Genomic DNA, 20,164 nt, shown 5'->3' on the forward strand with positions numbered 1-20,164 from the left:
GAGCTCCTCCTCCTATTTGTGGTGTGCGTCTTGATGTTGTTTCACGAATGGAGGTATCTTCAGTTTCAAGCCGATTCCGAACAGCAGATATTTTTATGAGGAGCTTTTTCATGGCAGAAATACACTCGGAGGGTTGCCATTGCCTTTGCCTGAGGGGCGGCCGCTATTAGAAAAAATATTTTTCTTAATTCTGGTGTTTCACCTAGATTCGAACCAACGTTCTCTCTGTGAATTCCGAATGGTAGTCACGCACCAACCCATTCGGCTACGGGCGCTACATTTACCATTTCTTAAAATATTGCTCTTGAGAGAGCGGAGTTTGATGCATTCGTAAGCGTCTTGCGGTGAATTGGATTCGTTCAATGCTAGTCCAAAGAATCGTCACGGGCGGAGGAGGAACTGCTGGTGTCGTATGGGGTTAATAGAGGCTGGCCCGAACGAGGTGTGCTGTGTGCATTGCTCTGGTGCATGATGATGGATGGAATGTAATTGCTTTTGGCTTTGGAAATCTGTGAAAATTTAAGTTTTTCTACCAGGGTGTTCAACAAGTTTTGCAGTTCGATTAGAAGAGGCGTGACTAGTAGCCTACCTCTTTGACGTGATAACTAAAGTCTTATATTCGATTTATCCGGCTGCACGCACAAAAACTGCGTCGTTATCTTGCTCAATCATCGTTAGCTTGCTCATTCGTCGTTATCTTGCTCATGCGTCGTTACCTTGCTTGAACTGCAAGCGAGAGCGCTGAACGAACAACAAAGAGCACAATCGGCCCCCGCGTTCGGCAACGTTCGACATCTGGCTCTGCCCTACTTGAGTGAGCATATATGTATATGTATGTATCTGCGCATTTGTATATAAATTCACATATTTGTATTTGCATATGCCTTCTTCCTGTGTGATTGGTAATGAACCATTTCTCTGTTGAGAATAGGACGATGATAGTAAAAGTAGGAAATGAAAGGGAGTGTTTCGAGTGTAAAGTGTCTTGAAAAAGGCAAATCGATGATGGTGCCTCTTAGTGTTGTTGACTTATTAACGTCTGATGCACAATCAAAATTGAACATATCTTTCATGAATTTGATAAATGTTTCGTCATTTTTCACGTTTGTGTAAATGTAACTTGACCTATTCCATTGCGATTCCATTTACTTCCTTCTCTATATCCGCACAAAATATCTATCAAACAAATAAAATTAAAATTTTGTTTTGAAAATTGCAACCATTCCATCAGTATTTTCTTATGACGTTGTCACGTTAAACTATCGTCAGTAAACCGACTTTATAGACAACCTCTTTTTTTTACAAGAAATCGGGTTGGAAAATCGTGAGGTGACTGAAAGAGATTTAATAGAAGCCTTAGACATCTCATTGGGCCGTGTAGGCAATATTTTGACTGAAGTATTGGGTTTCATAAAGCTGTGTGCACAATGGGTGCCGCATTTGCTAACAATGGAACAAAAATACATTCGAATGTGACTTTCTCGGCTACATTTAGAGCGTTTTCGAAATGACAAAGTAGATTTAATGCATCGATTCATCCCTACGGATGAGACCGGGGTCTATCCGCATGAACCTAAATCAAAACAAGAGGCTACAGTGTGGTGTGAACCTGGTTCTTCGGCTGCGAAATGAGTTCGTTTTCAGAAATCGGCCAGGAAGATGTTAGCATAAGTTTTTCAGTATGCGAAAGGAATTTGTTTATGGATTACTTGAAACTGGTACAAAAATAAATTCTGAAAATTATTACAAGTTTTAGACCAACTGAAGAAAATGATTCCTGAAAAAATACCCAGTTTGCAAAGGAAAAAAAATCTTTTTCATCAGGGCAAAACTCCGTTTCACAATGGCATTTTGATAATGGCTAAAAACTATGAATTAAAATTCGAATTTTTCGAGCATCCACCGTATTCGCCAGATTTGGCCCCTAGCGACTTCCATCCGTTTCCAGACCTAAAAAAGTGCATGCGTGAAAAGCGCTTTTCATCAAATGACGAGGTCATAGTAGCCGGGGAAGCATATTTTGCCGCCCTTCCAGATTCTCACTTCAGTGATAGAATTCATAAATCGGAATCTGATAGGAACAAATGTCTTGATGTTCAGGGAGACTAAAGGGATACTGGATATTAAAGTGTATTTCAAACCATAAATTTGTGATATTACAAATGTGAGCAGCACGCATTGGTTGGCAAGTGTCATGCCACATCATTTTATACACACGCAAGTGCCAATCACAAAAAAATGCAACAACACTGAAATCCTAGCACAATCCTACACAACGCGCACACCCATACGCATGTCGACATGTCTACAGTTATATAAGTATATATACAATATATGTATATATATGCACGTAGCATGCCACAGCGGCGGCGTTGACTGCTCTTTATAGCAATATGTGGCAGCAACAACAATTTGCACTTAATACCAGACAGGTGTTGTTTGTGCTCGTGTTTGTTTACAAGCTCACCCACACAAGCACGCCTACATGCACCAGTAACTGCAGACTGATACAACATTCTGTGCGCAACAACAACAGCAACAGCATTGGTATTCGCGTATTCGCCAGTCCGTTTGTTTACTTTATCGTAACCACTGGTAGTACCGCCGCCATGGCGAATGATTCAATTAACATTAATTATTGTGTTGATAAATAAATTAACGTTCAGTGGTCAATTGCTGATGGATAAAACAACAAACACGTTTCGTATGGATAAACTTCAACGCCAACATAAAAATGGCATCCGCGTGAGGCCTACGAGCAACTGTCTGGTATTAAATGTGTATGCGTGGGTATGTGTGAGTATTTGTAGTCTATATGTATGTGCGTATCTGCTTTACGTCCACAACGGGTTCACTGGCCTTGTGGTCAATCAGCCAGTGTTGACGCACATTGAAATCCCATTAAAGTGAAATGCTATGCAAGCGCGAAAATGCAGTCGACCTCCCGCACAATTATGCTTACATTTATATTGCATGTGGATGTATATGTATGTATGTAGTGGTGAAGAACCTGTCGTCGTATGGCATCTAACTGAAATTGTGGTTGGAAGTTTCAGTGATATCCCAAGTTGATACGTAATTAAATTAATATTGTTTCCTAAGTGACATAAATGGTAGAAAATGGTAAGAAATGGTAGATTAAGCGAAAATGAATTTAAATTATAACTAACTGAAGCATGAATTATGGTTTCGAAATTCAAAAGTCTAAAGGGGTTAGAGACTCAAAGAAACGGTTTTTGAGATTTTTTATTTACGGTTTTGAGATTTTTTTTTAGGAATTTAAAATTTTTTTGAAAATTTCTTTTATATTTAATTTTTCTTTATGTCAAATTTGAAGTTTTTAAATATTTTTGTGTTTATAAAATTTTTGTTTTTTGAAATTATTGCAGTGAAACTTCTTAGGCGTCGATCGATGAGCGAGAATGGGGAGTAAAATTTAAAGGTCATGCAACGTTTTGAGCATTTTCGTTCCGCGAGAGAGAAAAAGATGTAAAGGAAACGGAGAGAGAGAGCTATACCTTATATATATCTTAGATACACTTTAGGCTATTTTTCCTAAGTTTTTCCTTGGGGTTGCTAATTTCTAGTGAGAAATAACACTGCCTACTTTTTGGCGCTTGTTAGTTGGTGCAAACTTGTAGGAAATATATTTTTGGTGCCTACTTTTTGGCGTTATATCTACTTGGTGCCTACTGTTTGGGACGCTTTTTGATCCCAAAGTTTTTGGCGTTTTTTTGGTGCCTACTTTTTGGCGCTTATTTCCGTTTCCTGGCTAGTGCTTGGGCGTACTATAAAGTGCTATCCATTCCGGCGTCGGATTTATTGTTATTGCCTTTGCCGTAATTTGTGCCGTTGCTGCGGTCCTAGAATCACTGCGTTTGTGCGGTTGATAAACGCTCGGAGTAGTGCGCGTTGATGCCACAGTTTGTGTCCGGCGTTTACCTACACCGGTCGACCGTTCTCTGTTTTTTGTAAATTTTGTCTATTTCTATTCTTTGCAAATGTTGTGAATTTATTTAGATATATATTCTTTCTCTTTTTTCTCTCTCTCTCTCTCATTCTCCCTCGGGTCTCTCTCTCTTTCTTTGTCTGCCTTGAAAGTTTCACTTCTGTTATGTGTACTACGCTACACGCACTTTTTGTTTTTTTTTTTTATTTTCTTTTTTTTTAATATTTGGATTTGTTAAAATTAATTTTTTTTTTTTTTTTTTCAAATTGTTGTGCACGTCAGGCTTTCCCAAATTAAAGGCTTTTATCTGAGAGGCTTTAAAGGCTTTTATCTGAATTTTATTTTAGGGGGTTTTACACATTCTAAAGGTAAATTCTATGCACAACATTACGGAGAAAGATATTTCTGGAACATTTTAATCCTTCAGCTCCTCACTAAGAGGATCCCTTCAATCTCTTTTGTGAAGAAGTGCGAAAAATACTCATAACAGCGATATACCAAAAAGTTCCTCAAACAACTGCCAGGCGATGCTCTAAGTCAACTGATTTGAGTTCTGTGTTTTGATTTTTTTCGGTAAGTTTGGCACAATTGTGATCAACATTCCTATTTTGTCACCATTTCTGGCCATTTGTAAAAGTTACGTCGTCTTGAGTAAATCTACCTCTGCACGAGTTTTCGACTACTTACAGTTTTGAAAATGGATTTGAATTTGCAACTACGAGTTTGCATTAAAGTTTGCGTTATAAATGGATTCAGTGGTGCAAAAACTTTGGAAATATTAGGAAACTGTTTCGGTAATGGAACTCTAAAGAAATCAGCCATTTACGAGTACCAGAACCCCATCAGAAAGCTGTCAGAGGACTTGAATATTGTATATGGATCCGATCAGGATATCGCAGTTAATGATGCTGGTTTGCGCCGAGTTTGTCGCAAAGTTGGTCCCAAAGGACCTTCATGTAGGGGCCGCGTTAATATCGAGAAAGGCATTATACAGGCAGAATCCGACTCAACACTCATCTAAGGCATCATTACCGGAGACGAGGTGTGGATTTACGAGTACAACAAATGAGTAGAGAGCTCTGACTGAATCAAGCCCAAAAAAAGCCATGACGTTTTTAATCAAAAAATAAATAAATGCTCTCGGTTTTAATGGATTACAAATTTATTGTGCGCCTCGAATTTCTCCCAGAAGATTAGTTCGTTATTAAGAACTATCATATGTATGGATTTTGAGACACTTATGTGACATAATTCAGAGTTGCACAATGTCATCATTATCTGCGAATTTTTGGGCAAGAACAAAACGAGTACGATCCAACAGCCATCGAGTTCGCTTGATATGGCTCGCTGCGATATTTTTCTGTTTGATCGAGTCAAAAAACCGCTACGGTGAATACGTTTTAACAGCCGAAAATAGTGAAATGTGCCAGAGCCGTTTCGAGAGCTGGATCAAATGCTGGCATGAGTGCGTTACAGTTGATGGGTTAAGGATATACAAAAGTTTGGGATATACAAAACCTTGATCCCCCCTGTGCGTACCTATGGTTGTGAACTATGGGCGCTAAGAACCACCACACTGATATTAATTAGCTAATGGTCTTCGAAAGAAAAATTTATGGACCAATAAGACTGCAGGATGGTACTTATCGAACAAAATATAATCATGAGCTGGAACTTTTAACAAAATCTGAAACTGTGATAAGATTTATAAAATCTCAGAGAATAAGATGGATGGAACACGTGCTTACAATGCTCAAGGAGAGAACAACTCGAAAGGCAGTTGAATTGCGCCCTGTTGGAGGCCGAAGAAGAGGGCGCCCCAGAAAGAGATGGCTGGAAGACGTTGAAGATAACCTTGCAAGGCTGAACGTGCGGCGGTGGAAGGAAGTAGCCTTAGATAAAGACGGGTGGCGAAATGTTGTGAATGAAGCAATGAATCACCAAGGACTGCATTGCCAAGAAGAAGAAAAACAAGAAGAGTTGGTGGGGAGTACTTTGAAGGCGATAATATCACTTTTGAGGAATAAACTGGTGTTTGTTATTTACTAAAAAGTAAAAAAAAAATATATCTATATATATAAAAATGTAGGAATAATTCATAATATTTCCCTTCAAAAAGCTCGGTACCATAATTTTCATTATTAAATGAATTCTTAAGATCACCAAACCAAACTTTTTTTTTTTAACAATTTTGCATAAAATATTTAGTTTTTCTCAAATACTTTTTGTATCTACGGGCTGCCCAAATTCGACGGACCCATTTGGCAACCCGGTATCTTTTGACAGAAACGTCAGATCGCTTAATGACATACGGCGTTGGAAGCGTCAGTCCAAGCAAATTTTTACCATGGAACAGTACACGCTGGTGATGTTCTTTCTAATCCAAAGAGGCCAAATCAAAAGCGACCAAGAGATCGGATGAGAATATTGCCAAGGACATCCCAAAATCGCCGTTCTCAGCAGTTGGGCATTCCTCGGACCACTTTACAACGAATTATCCGCATTGATTTGCATTTATTTCCTTATAAGATTCAATTGACGCAAAGATTGTTTCCTGCGGACAAGCCTCGTCGATTGGAATGGGCCCAAAGAGTCATCGAAATCTGTCGGGTCCGTCGAATATGGGCAACCCAGTATGTTTTTTTTCCTTGTTCACTCCCCCCGGGAGCATAGAGCCTCAACAACACTCAGTCTTGCGATGGTTTTGTTAATCTCTTTTTGATTTCTGGCAGGGTGGGTGCTTAGCCTGCCGCTACCTGTTCTAAGTAGTGGGAATGCCCACCTGTCGTCGCTTAGGAATAACGCCTTCTTACTGCTTGGAGCGCAATCTGTGTTTCACATTTTTCTGCCAGAAGGATGGTTGAAGACTTCGCTAAATTTCGAGTGTCTGCGCTATTACCGTGGTCGCCCGCTTCCTCTTGCTGGCGCCGCTGATGCAATGTGTAGCTGTGTTTTTTTTTTTTTTTTGATTTTTGCTTGTTTTAGCAGCCACAATGCAAATAATGCGCAAACTATTGTGCGGGAGTAAGGATGGAAAGGATAAGTTTTTGGGGTTGAGGAATGGAATTGGAGGAAAAGTAAGTAAATTTGGAAAAGAGCGAGGACGGTGCTTTACGTGGGATTCGAACCGTCAACCTCTGGTATGGCAGGCTAGTGCACTTACGCTAGACTACCGGGGCCGTCTTTTAACTATATTTCGTCCTAAAAACTGAAAAAAAATAAGAATTTAAAAAGAACCGAAACTTAATCCTCGTGGCTAAACATAAAGTGTAACCTCTCTTAACGGACACCTCTATTAGCCCTACACAACTACCTTGAGTGGATATTTTTTCTATACCAAATCTTATGCATCGAAAGAAGTTACCCTTTTTTTACCCTAAACCTGGGCAGGAAAAATAATGCAAATGTATTTGAAACATTCAAACCTTCTGTTCGCGCCCCTCTTTATAATTCATCGTCGCCGCCCCTGTACTTCCAATTGTCGTTACAGCTATCAAATTTACATTAACACTCTCTCTTCACTGCCTTTGTTGTTGTCGTCGCTAATATTTTCCTGCAGGGTATACACGCGTCATCCCTTTAAGTACCATAACAGTTGTGTGCAGAGGAATTTCAACAAAACCAATTCAATATTTCTCATACTTTGTGTGAATTTCACTTCAACTATTGTACAAATGAGTAGATGAAGCAGAATAAAAAGGCGATGGAAGAAGTAGAAGTGGAGCAGTAAACAGTAAAACTATTGAAACTATTGAATGCTAACAATTTATTTGCGGGTCACACAATGAATTGAATTGTGTGGCAAGTGTTTGCTGCATCTTAACAAAAGCGGATGGCACACGAACGACTGCATACATACGCATGGTTGTGGCAGCAAAACGTATGTGCGGGAATGGTGTACTGGTATGTGGGTATGGCTGTTGCTAACAACTACACTGACACTTGCAGAGACAAATTGAACTTTGCGAACATTGTTGCCGCAATTGACAATTTAAAAAATGTATACACACTTGGACAGGCGAACAGACAGTTTGATTGTTGCGGAGATAGTTTTGTTGTGAGTGCCAATACTGCACTCATCCACACAGTACGCACACATACATACACACTAATGGGTGCGCATATACATGAACTTCCATTTACCTTTTATATTGTTGATTGAGGCCATTGCGCCATTGTCAATAACCAGTTTGTATAGCGCATTTTTATTTCTTCATATACTCTCTCGCTCTCTCTCTCTCTCACTCCCTACTTCGCTTATCCCACCATTAAGCGACTATTGCTTCTTTTATTGTTGTTGATTTGTAACGCAGTGCTCCCGAATTGACTCTTTTTCCATTTGTTTAATGCATTTGGCGTATGTGTAGTTGTATGTACATCTGTGTGCACAAAAATGTCAGGGGGACTATTTATTTATAATTTATATAAAAATATGGTTGATAATAAAAATAAAAAAAATCATAAAACCCAAAGTTCCAACGCTGGCATAAATTTGTATTTTAATCCAATGAATTTTTATAAAAATTAAAATTTAATATTCATTTATTTATTTAAATTTTTATTGTTTTAACTCAACGAATTTTCTGCTTAGTCATTGGCTTGAAATAACTCTGATATGGGTTCCGGGTCACAGGAACATACAGGGTAATGAGATAGCGGATGAGCTAGCATAAAAAGGTTCGCCACTAGAAATAGCAGAGGCGGTGGCAGTCTCCACCCCACTCAGCACATTAAAGCATCCATTGCTTTACACTATCATGCTTTAGCCGAAAGAAGATGGAAGCAACTAACTACATGTATTACAGCAAAAAACACATGGCCGTCATACAAAATCCAAAGGACGAATCACCTGTTAAGATGTTCTCGGCCAAACATCTCACGCATCCATCACTGCAGCCCTTACAGGCCATTGGAAAGTAGGGGATTATGCAGCTAGAATCAATCTATCCTTCAATCCTATCTGCAGGAGCTGTCAAAGCGAAAGAAAGTCTTTTCCACTACTTATGTGAATGTCCAGGGTACGACTCCGCTCCTTTGGTAGTTTCTTACAGCAAATTAAGATGACCTCAGACATCGATATAAGGAATTTGCTACTGCCCTTGGACCTCACTAAATGGATGGACGGTGGTAGTAAAACGGTTTTGGTCACTAATTAGGATTATTTCGGTGGAAATACTCAACCACTTCAACAACAACAACAACAACAAAGAATTTTCTTAAAAAAAATTTTCTTTTTTTTATTCATTTCCTTATTTATAAAAATAAAGGCAGGCATGCAGTTTGTAGCCCGTTTATTTTTGGTATCAGATTGCGTCAATGTGAAGTAGCTTGGAATTAGCGTTGATTTTTGATAATTTTATCTACATAATTGCCGTCGTTATGATTTTTCCCCTATACTCGCACACGGGTCAAGATAATTATGATGAAAAGCTTTGTCTGTATTTAAGGAGTGACAAATTTTACCATGGAGAGAAAGAAACCTTACCGAGAGATAACTTTAAAATTAAAAGAAAGCAAAACTATGGTTTTGCATTACTTCCGCCTGAAAGAAAAGTACATCTGTAGAATTTTTAGTGAATTTGTAGAAAACCAAAACTTACCACCAGAGGTGTTCGGGAAAACAAACGTTTAGCTTAACACAGTCTTAATTTGGAAGTTACTACGAGTCGTCTGCAACAAATTGTGCATGCGGATTCTAGTCTAGAATAAGTAAAACGAGTACATAAACCTGAGTTAACCCTACCACACGAACAGGTCAGATTGACATTTGCAGAAAAGTACCATTTTTGGGAAGATGAATGGGAAAGAGTTAATTTTACCGATGAAAAACCAGTTCAATCAGGACGAATTAGATGATTCCACATGTATTGGCGTGATAAATGGAAAAAAGGAGAGAATGACTCGTAATTTTGGAGGAGGTTCTGTCATATTTCTGACAGTCATTAGGTCAAGGACAAATCACCTATATGTTTCATATCCACAACAATTATTTGTGTCAAGTATATAGAACTTCTAGAAGCAGTACTTATTGCTTTTTTAATGATAATTTCGATGAGGAGTGCATATTCCAGCATGGCAACGTAGCCATTCATGGTTCCAAAGCAAAAAAAAAATTTTTGACATCGAAAAAATACCTATTTTAGAATAGTCTGACTGCATCCCAGGCCTTAGCCCAATCGTAGATGTATTGGCAATAACCTTTACGTCGGTTTTCAAAAATGGAAGACAGTTTAATAGCAGTAAAAGCTTTGGAAGTGCAATCAATGTCGAATAGTCAAAAATTAATCAAATTATGAGTATGGGAATAAGTTTTCGCCCTCGTAGAAGAGATGTCGCTGCTGATACAATTTTTGTGTTCGCTCTAGTAATATACTGGTGATTCGAACCTACAGTGGCTCACAGCTTATTTCGTGTGGCTGTATGTTAAACTAAAGAATTGTAAAATTATTTTTATTTGATTTACTTTCAAAAAAAATTTAAATGCACAATCAAAGATAAATTATTTCTAATTACAAACATGTATAAATGCATTAAAATTTTTTCTGCTTTAGTAGAATAATTATAACAAAAACAGAATACTAGATAAATTGACGTCACAGCTTATTTCATGTGTTCACTTTTACCGTTATCGGCGCCAGTAAACCGGTTAGCAATTATAGGAAATTTATTTTGCATAGTATATTAGATTATATCCTTATTTAGTTTACACATTGAAAGTAGTCAGTTGTCCAGCTTAATTTAAAAATACCGTGATGGGTCGTCGTACGTCGATTGAAAAGCGCGAATTAGTGATTACGCATTACAAAAATGGAAAGTCGTGGAAAAAACTTGCTGAAATTGTAAATTTAAGTACTTCCACAGTACAGTACATTATTCAACGCTTTTCTCGTGAAAAAAGAGTGGTTGACAAAGGCCGCCAAGCTCCAAACAAAATTTTTACAGAAGCTGATGAAAGGTGGATATTAAGAAAAATTAAAAAAGACCCACGAATTAGTGCGCCAGCTTTGACAAAAGAGGTTGAAAAAGTACTTGGTAAGTCATGTAATCCTGAAACAATAAGAAGAATTCTGCGCAAAGCTGATTTCCATGGTCGTACAGCTCGAAACAAACCGTTTGTTAATGAGCGTAACAGAAGATTAAGGATGGAGTTTGCCGAAAAGCATGTTAATAAAGACCAAACAATTTGGAATGACGTTATTTTCGCCGACGAAAGCAAATTCAACCTCTTTGGTTCCGATGGAAAGTCTTTCATTTGGCGTAAGCCCAACGCGGAGCTGGATCCGAAGAATCTGCGTGGTACAGTAAAACGGGTGGGGGCCATGTAATGGTTTGGGGCTGCATGTCAACAGCTGGTGTCGGAAACTTGGTTTCTATCGACGAAATTATGGATAAAACTTTTTATTTGAATTTATTAAAAAATAATTTACTACAAAGTGCTGAAAAATTAGGCATTCGGGACAGGTTCAGGTTCTATCAGGACAATGATCCGAAGCATAAGTCGGAATTAGTGCAACGGTGACTTATATGGAATTGCCCTCATGTGGTAAAAACGCCAGCACAATCACCTGATCTCAATGTAATTGAGAATTTATGGAATATTCTGGATAAAAAAATTAGAAAACATAACATAAGCAACAAACAAGATCTAAAAACAGCATTGCAAGTGGAGTGGGAGAAAATATCTCCTGAATACACTGGAAGACTTGTTAGCTCCATGCAATCCCGGTTAAAAGCTGTATTAAAACAAAAAGGCTACCCTACAAAATATTAGATTAGTAAAAACTTAATAAATTTAAAAAAAAAATCATGTTTTTTCTAGTTGGGTTAAGCACACGAAATAAGGTGTGACATGGATTTACTTATAATTTTGATTTTGCTGTAAATATATTACTTAAGAAGAAATAATTTAAGTTTATTTATGTATGTTTGTAACAAAAAATAATTTATCTTTGAATGTACGTTTAAGTTTTTTTTCTAAATAAAGTTTATACAAAAATATTAAACTTTTTTATTTTGATAAACGGGCACACGAAATAAGCTGTGAGCCACTGTATGTATACGAGTATATGGGGTCTTGCGCATTATTTGCATTGCGGCTGCAAACCACACAGTTACATATTGCATCAGTGGCGCCAGTAAGAGGAAGCGGGTAGCCGCTGTAATAGCGCAGACACATCACTTTAGCGAAGTCGTCAACCATCTGTGTGATCCTTCTGGTAGAAAAATGTGACACACAGATGGCGCTCCAAGCAGTAAGAAGGCGTTGCTCCTAAGCAACAACAGGTGGGCATTCCACTACTTAGGGCTGATAGCGGCAGGCTAATCACCTACTATGCCAGAACTCCAATAGATTAACGAAACCAACGCAAGACAAGTCTTGTCGAGCACCTTTGCTCCAGAGAGGGGTGAACAGGGCAAAACAAAAAAAAACTGTGAGGTCTCGATCGAAGTAGCTGACATTTGTTTGAAGCGTAAAGATTATTTTTTATCTGACGTCCAAAATGTCTACACTCGTACCGAAAAAAGAGCATTTGCGAGAAGTCATGCTTCATTATTACCTTTTAAAGAAAATTGCAGCTGAAACGTGTTGTATATTGATCAGTGTTTATGGTAAGCATCCATCAAAATACTACTACTAAAGAAAAGTTTCGATGCATCCAAGGGGGCACCGAAAAAATTCGAAGATACTCAACTACAGCAATTATTGGATGAACACGCATGTGGAACCCTTGGTGATGTATCTAAAGAATTGGATGTTAACAGATCAACCGGCGGTAAACATTCGCACGCGATGGAAATGGTCCAGAAAGCTGGTAACTTGGTGTCACATCAATTGAAGGAGAGGAATATCGGGAGACGTTTGGTGACGTGTGAGGTGCTTCTTGATCGGTAGAAAAGAAAAGATTTTCTGCATCGCATCGACACTGGCGATGAAAAATGGATCTATTAAGATAACCCTAAGCGTCAAAAACGTGGAGTGGAAATGGAGCTTGCCAGATGAACCAGGTTCATCAACAGCGAAAAAAAAATATTCATGCTTCAAAGATTATGTTGTGCATCTGGTGGGATCAGAACTTCTCAAACCATCTGAAACCATCACTGGCGATCGACCGCAGCTAATGCGTTTGAATCGAGCTCTCAAAGAAAAGCGACCGGAATGGGACGATAGACATGACAAACTGATTTTGCTCCATGACAACTGAGATCTGCTCAGATTTCTTCGGAGATGGTGTAGATTTAAAGAAAATTAAAAGGGAATCCAAGTGTAGTACAATGGGCTTAATTAATGTCTGAGTGCTGCACTTGCTAGTTGTCCCGATAAAACAAAAAAAAAAAATTACAACTGACAACGCCAGGTAGACTGAATTGGGAAATCTTGCCCCACCCACCGTATTCCCCAGACATTGCACGGTTCCGATCAATGCAATGCTCGTATTGAAGAACGGTTCACTTCTTACGAGAGCATCGCAAAAAGCTCAATGAATGAATCCAGTCAAATGAACTCGAATTTTTCGTCAGAGGAATCCGTATGCTGTCTGAAAGGTGGAGTAAAATTGAAAAAACATAAATAATAAAAAATTGCTAGCCCTTAACTGATAATAAAAATATAAAAAAATTTGTTGATTTTATGATTTTTTCTGGTGCTGTATAACGAATGCTCGAAGTTTTTTTATTTGACAAAAAGGCAGTAGACCACCAGTGAGAAAAAAATCGAAAGCAAATCAACCCAATTTTTGAGTTACTTCCATCTTGATCATTACTGAACCAAAATTTAATGGGCCTATAACTGCATACCCAACATTTTTCTGCCCACTTGGAGTACGCTAACAAAAAGGCTGTGACTGCGACAGCAGCCCTGGCTAGAATAATGGCGAACATTAGAAGACCGAGACAGCAGGCAAGACTGGTCCTGGCTGAAGTAGTGACGTCTATTCTCTTATATGGGGCGAAAGTTTGGCGCGATACATTCCAACACTCTTCATACGTACGAAGCAGTAACTCTACGTACCGCTTGTGTGCTCTTTGAGTCAGCTCTGCCTTCAGGACAGTCTCAGAAGATGCGGTGCTCATCATAGCTGGTCTATGCCCACTCAACTTGATAGCGCAGGAGATGTGCGAAATGAGACGTATGAGGAACAACTAAGCCCAATGCGACCAGCTGGACCTGTGAAAATTCATAAACCACCGCTGCATAGACCAGTGGACAGTGCGAATAAAGGCAGGTGGACCCACCGTCTCATCCCAAACGTTGAAGCTTGGCTCCAGAGAAAGCACGGGGAAGTAGACTTCTATAGCTGCCAAATCTTAAGTGGGCATGGCTGCTTTAAAGAGTACCTTCACCGCTTTGGACACAAAGAAAGTCCATACTGCGGGCAGTGCACACCAGCAGTTGAGGAGGACGCAGAACATATGCTGCTCACGTGTCCCCGCTTCAAAAGAGTAGGGGCTAGATTGGACAACAGTCTTGGCAGCAGCCTCACACCCGTGAACTTAGTGCCACTAATGTTGAAGAGCCAGGACAATTGGAACAAAGCCCAGCACATAGCTGCTGAAATAATGCAGCAACCCCGACGTAGCGAGCAGGCAGCGAGGATGCGCGAACGCCGAATAAGATCGTGAAGCAGCAAACCTATCCAGAGATGAAAACGCCTGCAAACTGACGATACCACTATTAGAAACTAACTTTTCTATGGTAACGAACGGGGACATGGGGAGAGGGAGCGCATAGATCCGACAGGGGTGGTTCTCTTTAGATATGACTTAGCAGTGGTGGTAATAGGCTGATGAAGCTTGTGATATTTTGCATCAGAACGTAACTGACGTTGAGTGCAACGCTCAAACCACCTCCCGACGAAATACTTGACGGTAGTACCGGGGGGATCGGTACTTTGACGGTAGGAGGTTTAGTTCGGGTTAAAGTCTTACACTGACGGGGTGAGGCTTTCGATGTTCCTCCTAAGAAAAAAAATCTTTTTCTGAAAATTTTAAAAATTTCTACAAAGTTAAAATTTGTTAACTAATGTTCAGTCTGTATGAGTAATGGTTAATGGTTAATGGTAGTAGAGGGTTAAGGTATGGGCCTTTAGCACTGCGACCATATTGATCTATTGTGCACCCTATGCTGTCTATTGACTGTTAAGTATGCTTATGAATTGTACCTACCAGCTCCTTCTGAGGGAGTGATTGAAGGTCTTCATCTGTAAGCATGAACTTGTTTAAAAACCTTTTCCTTCTATGCGTCAACCCCGGACATTCGATGATGAGATGTTCTATAGACTCCTCATCTTCGCAGCAAAATCTGCAGGTGCTGGTTAGCTTAATTATGCCTAATTTATGTACGTGTTTGTTGCAGGTGGAGTGACCCGTGAGGGCACCTGTGAGAGTGCGAATGCTCTTTTTGTTTAACGTGAGGGCCATGTTAGCTCTTTTAGCGTTGAAACTTAGGAACTTTTTGGAGTGTCTAAGACCCTCTACGTTGTTCCAATGCTGATTTAATAGAGTTTTGGCCCAGTATTTTACTTTTTGCTTTAGGCTGTTTTTGTTGAATCCGAACATGGGACTAGGTCCGATGAAGTTTACATCTGCCCCTTTTTGGCTTGAAAGTCTGCCTTTTCGTTGCCGTCATATCCCTCATGTCCCGGTACCCAAATTAATGAGACATTTTTTTTGGATGCCAGATTATTGAGTGCCTTGTGGCATTCTAAGAGAGTTTTTGAGTTGTAGGTATAGCTATCTAAAGCTTTTAGAACTGATTGTCTGTCCGAGAGTATTTTAATCTTTACTCTCTTGTGGTTTCTACGTTGCATGATGTTTGCTGCTTCCATTATAGCATATAATTCCGATGGAAGATGGTGGTGTCCCTGGTGAGAGTGAATGATTTGTGGATTCTGGGCCCCACTACTCCTGCTCCTACACCATAAGGTGTTTTTGATCCATCAGTGTACCATTTTTGTGAATCATCATTCATCCATTTTGGGTTTGTTTTTCACTCGTTCCTCTCAGGAAAGGTAACTGTGTATCCTTTTGTAAAACAGAGGGTTGGTTCAATGAGGTCTGAAACTTGCGCCATGCTTATGGTGTTTTTGATTTTATTTAGGATATTTAGGTGACCGGTGAGGTTGCCTAATTTGAAATTTTCTTTCATGTGTAGCACGAGTGCTTGCGTAGCTGCTTCCTCTTGGATTGCTATATGAAGTGGTGGGAGATTAAGGAGTGCTTCCATGCCAGCTGTTGGGGTAGTTCTCATAGCCCCTGTCATGCATAGGCAAGCAAGCCTTTGTACTTTTCCCAGTTTTTTGAATAGATTTGCTCCACCATACTAGTGCCCCATACAGTATGATAGGTCTAACCATTTGGATGTATATCCAGAGGGCCATACTAGGGCTGAGGCCCCAGGATCCCCCTAGTAATTGTTTGGTTGTCCACAAGGATTTCGTCTGTACGAGTAAGAGGTAGACAATAAAAATAAAGAGATAAGGAAAGTGTGATACTTTCGGTTTTTTTATTATTGTTGCAGTATAAACCATATTTTTGTGAAAAAAAGAATAAATAAATAAAATAAAATAAGAAAATCATAAATAGTCAAAACCTTCCAACAAATCGCGCTGCTTTTATTGTGCTCACAGGTGTATGTATGTGCGCAATTGCATAGGTGTGTCCTGTGCCAGTTGTGTGACATGTGTTGGCTATTTTTTATTACTGTTTCTTTTTTTTTTTGTCTTGCTTTGGTTCGCATAGCTTTTACGTTGCATTCTTTATGGTTGCCAGCAATGACTGCAATTGGTTTTTCAGGGCATACTCGCTGCTTATAAAAAATGTGGAGTCGGCCAGTAATGCCAACTGGTGTTTATTAGCACATGTGTAAGGATGTACGGCTGGGTGTATGCGTGTATGGCTGTATGAATGTAAGGATACAATCATGTACAGATGTGCCACTCATTCATACACTCACCCATGGACATATCATCGCATGGAAGCACAGTCAGTATTCTCAAATAACTGCAGTTGCAAGTACTGACACACACAAACGAGTTCATGCATTTCCTGTACTCCTTGTAATGCATTAATGCAAACCCCATAATTGTGTTAATGCGTGTGTGTGTGTGTGTATGTGTGCATGTTGGACCGCAGTTTTACGTGCAGGTCCCGTGATTGCTTTGAACAATTCAATTTTGGATCACAGTGTGGTTAATATTGGTCGGCAGAAACAAGAAATGTAACAATAACAACAACAACAACTTAAGTAAATCCTCTAAGTGCATGTGAGCATTAAATTGAAGAGTAGTTAGTAAAGCGAGAATAAAAAAGGGAGAATAATATGAATTTTAGCAGCACTTTTTGGTCTCTTTTCTGTATTTTTTCTCACAACTGCTTACTTTTCTTAGCTTTTGTTGTTTGTACTATTTGTTTCATGAAATCTATGCACCAAATAATAACGAGCATACGCTGCCTTAAAAATTCAGTCACATAAATGAGCAAAAATAATAAAAAAATTTACCGAAAAAATGCCTCGGAAAAGTGCCATCGATATGCGTTTGCCATTTTTCGTGTATTATCATTATTCCAGTAGTAGGTTTTGGTTCTCAGAGCAAAAAATTATGCAAATGAATTTCGAATGCTGAATCAAACTTCAATACATTAACCCGAAAATGAGGTAAAAAAATGTATCACCCAGAATGAGGCGGAATGTGATATACCCTCAATTGAATATGTTAAGCCAGTGAGATTAAACAAAAAATAAAGGGTGGTTAAGTTTTACGGGCCGGTCTTGATTTTGAATAAAATATATTTTTATTCAGAAATTATTATCATTTTTCTTTATTATGATAATACTGATATGGCTCAATTACGTATAGAATAAAATATTGGCCAAATGGCTGCCCCGGCTTCGGCGGCACACCTCCATCCGATGGTCCAAATTTTCGATGACGCTCAGGCATAATTGAGGTTCTATGCCGTTAATGTGCTGAATTATCTCATCCTTTAGCTCTTGCATTGTTGTTGGCTTAACGACGTACACCTTTTCTTTCAAATAACCCCAAAGAAAGAATTTCAACGCTGTCGTTGACGTTTAGGTGTGGTTCCCATCCAACATCGGCCCTTGAAATTTAACCACCCTTTATATGAATATGTTTTGGCTTGTACAATACAACTAAAATCTCATTTTGTGAATTTAAATAAGTGAAAATTTAAGACCCTGTTATTATAGGGACAAAATCAAAAGGGTTTAAGTTTTTGTTTTTTATAGGTATATTTTTTGTTATATTATATTAAATGAAGTTAATTTCTCCAAAACATGAATGTAATTTGAATTTTAAAGGAGCAGAGTCAGTTGTTTTTCATGCCTAATTTACTGCATCTTGAATTCGCTTTCCTACAATTTTTATTTTCATTATCTTAGTAACATTACATTACTCAAGTATAACAGTAACGATGGTGGAACCTCTAGGTACAGCTGGTATATTGCTAGTCGGATAGTGAAAAAATAATTGATAAACTTTGCTTATCTTCCTTTCAAAACTTTAAATCCCCTGGACCTGACGGAATATATCCAGAAATGCTTAAGAAAGGAGGAGACAAGCTGATTGAGGCCCTAAAAAGGATTTTCACAGCCTGTCTTGCATTTGGTTACATACCATCCCAATGGCGACGCGTAGGAGTAGTATAGTATAGTATTATTTGATTTTTTCCATTGTAAATAGAAAATACTGAGACGCGTCGAATCAATTTAGTGCTTTTAAACATAGAATGAATTGATAGATTGAAATGAAACTTCACGTACGTTCATACGAGTGTAAGGAGTGTACCAACATAACAAAAAAAAATTTTGGCTATTACCAACACTCTCTCTTCTCAAACCGCAAAACTTATTTACCAACCTAGCATTTTTGTGTAGTACATATTTTTTTCTAAATTATTTATACTCGCATATGTACAGTAGATCCTTGAAAAAAAAAAAAGTTCGGCGTTCATCCCTGAGTACAAAGAATTTTTGCAACGTAGTTTCGCAAAACCGAAACTTAGTGCGCCTTCTCACATTTTTCGTCACACTTTTGGTACACTTAAAATATGATAGATCCATGTTTTTGTCTCAACAAACAAGTTTTTTTGTTTCAAAGTTCATGTGAGATCACCTCAAGTCATAAAACGGCATTTGAGTTTACTCTTCAGGTTCAGATATGCGTAGTTCAATCCAAAGTGAAAGACAAACTATTAGCAGACCTCATATATCCGAACTCTCTTCGCGAATTGCATAATGTACACTCTAGTGGGTTGAGCTCTGATTTCTACATACATATTTCGATATGTGAACCATAAACCAACTCATCTAGCGCTCCTTTGGTGTTACGTTGATAAAATATATTATAACCTTTCTTGCTCTACTTTTAAAATACGAAGATTATTCGTGAGTTTTATGCAATACGTTCTGGGCTAGATCCCCGCCGTAGGTATTCGATATCAAAAATATCAAATCAACAGTAGTCGGTAGTTTCCCCGCAAGAGGAGGGGGCAAAGATCCTCTTGACTAACTGCGGTCTGTTCTTGGAAGGGCAAACTTCGCGTCCTCTCAGCTAGCACTGAGCAAATATCGTGTGAATCGGAGGCGTTCGAGGGATTTTCTAAAGTTAACCAAATATCAGCTCTCCATTTTTGTGAGTGCCCGTACAGGAAACTGGCGGCGAAACGCGGTATTACTTCGAACTCTTTTTGCGTCAGGATGAGGTGGAATTGTCTTAGCATCTTGTCCTTAGCACAATAGTAATTGTAGAAAAGAAAAGCGACTATGATATCCAAAAAGTACATGACGGGTATACTATTAATGTAGAATTAACTTGTGTTCAACATATCTAATTTTTTCAAAGTTTCCAAATCACAAAACTTTTTGTTTTACTTGCAAAAATAGATGTTAGTCGATTTCTGATGAAAATTCTGTCAATTTTGAGGTAGAATTTTTCGAGGATTATTTTGTAGAATATTTTAACTTTGTATCTTCACTTATTATGGGTCAATTTTTTAGGGAAAGTCTGGGAGGTCCACAAAATTCTGTTAAATAGGACATTTGAGGACTAAAATGTTATACGAAAATATTTGTCAGTGGCACAAAAGTCACCACCACTTAGTGTACGAATGAAACTCTGTTCTAAAGGATGGTAAATTTAGAGGTATCGGATTTTAAATTGAAATAATACAACGAACCATTCATGACATTTATTT

Source organism: Anastrepha ludens, chromosome 3 (genome assembly GCF_028408465.1).
Source record: "Anastrepha ludens isolate Willacy chromosome 3, idAnaLude1.1, whole genome shotgun sequence".
NCBI classification, from domain to species: Eukaryota; Metazoa; Arthropoda; class Insecta; order Diptera; family Tephritidae; genus Anastrepha; species Anastrepha ludens.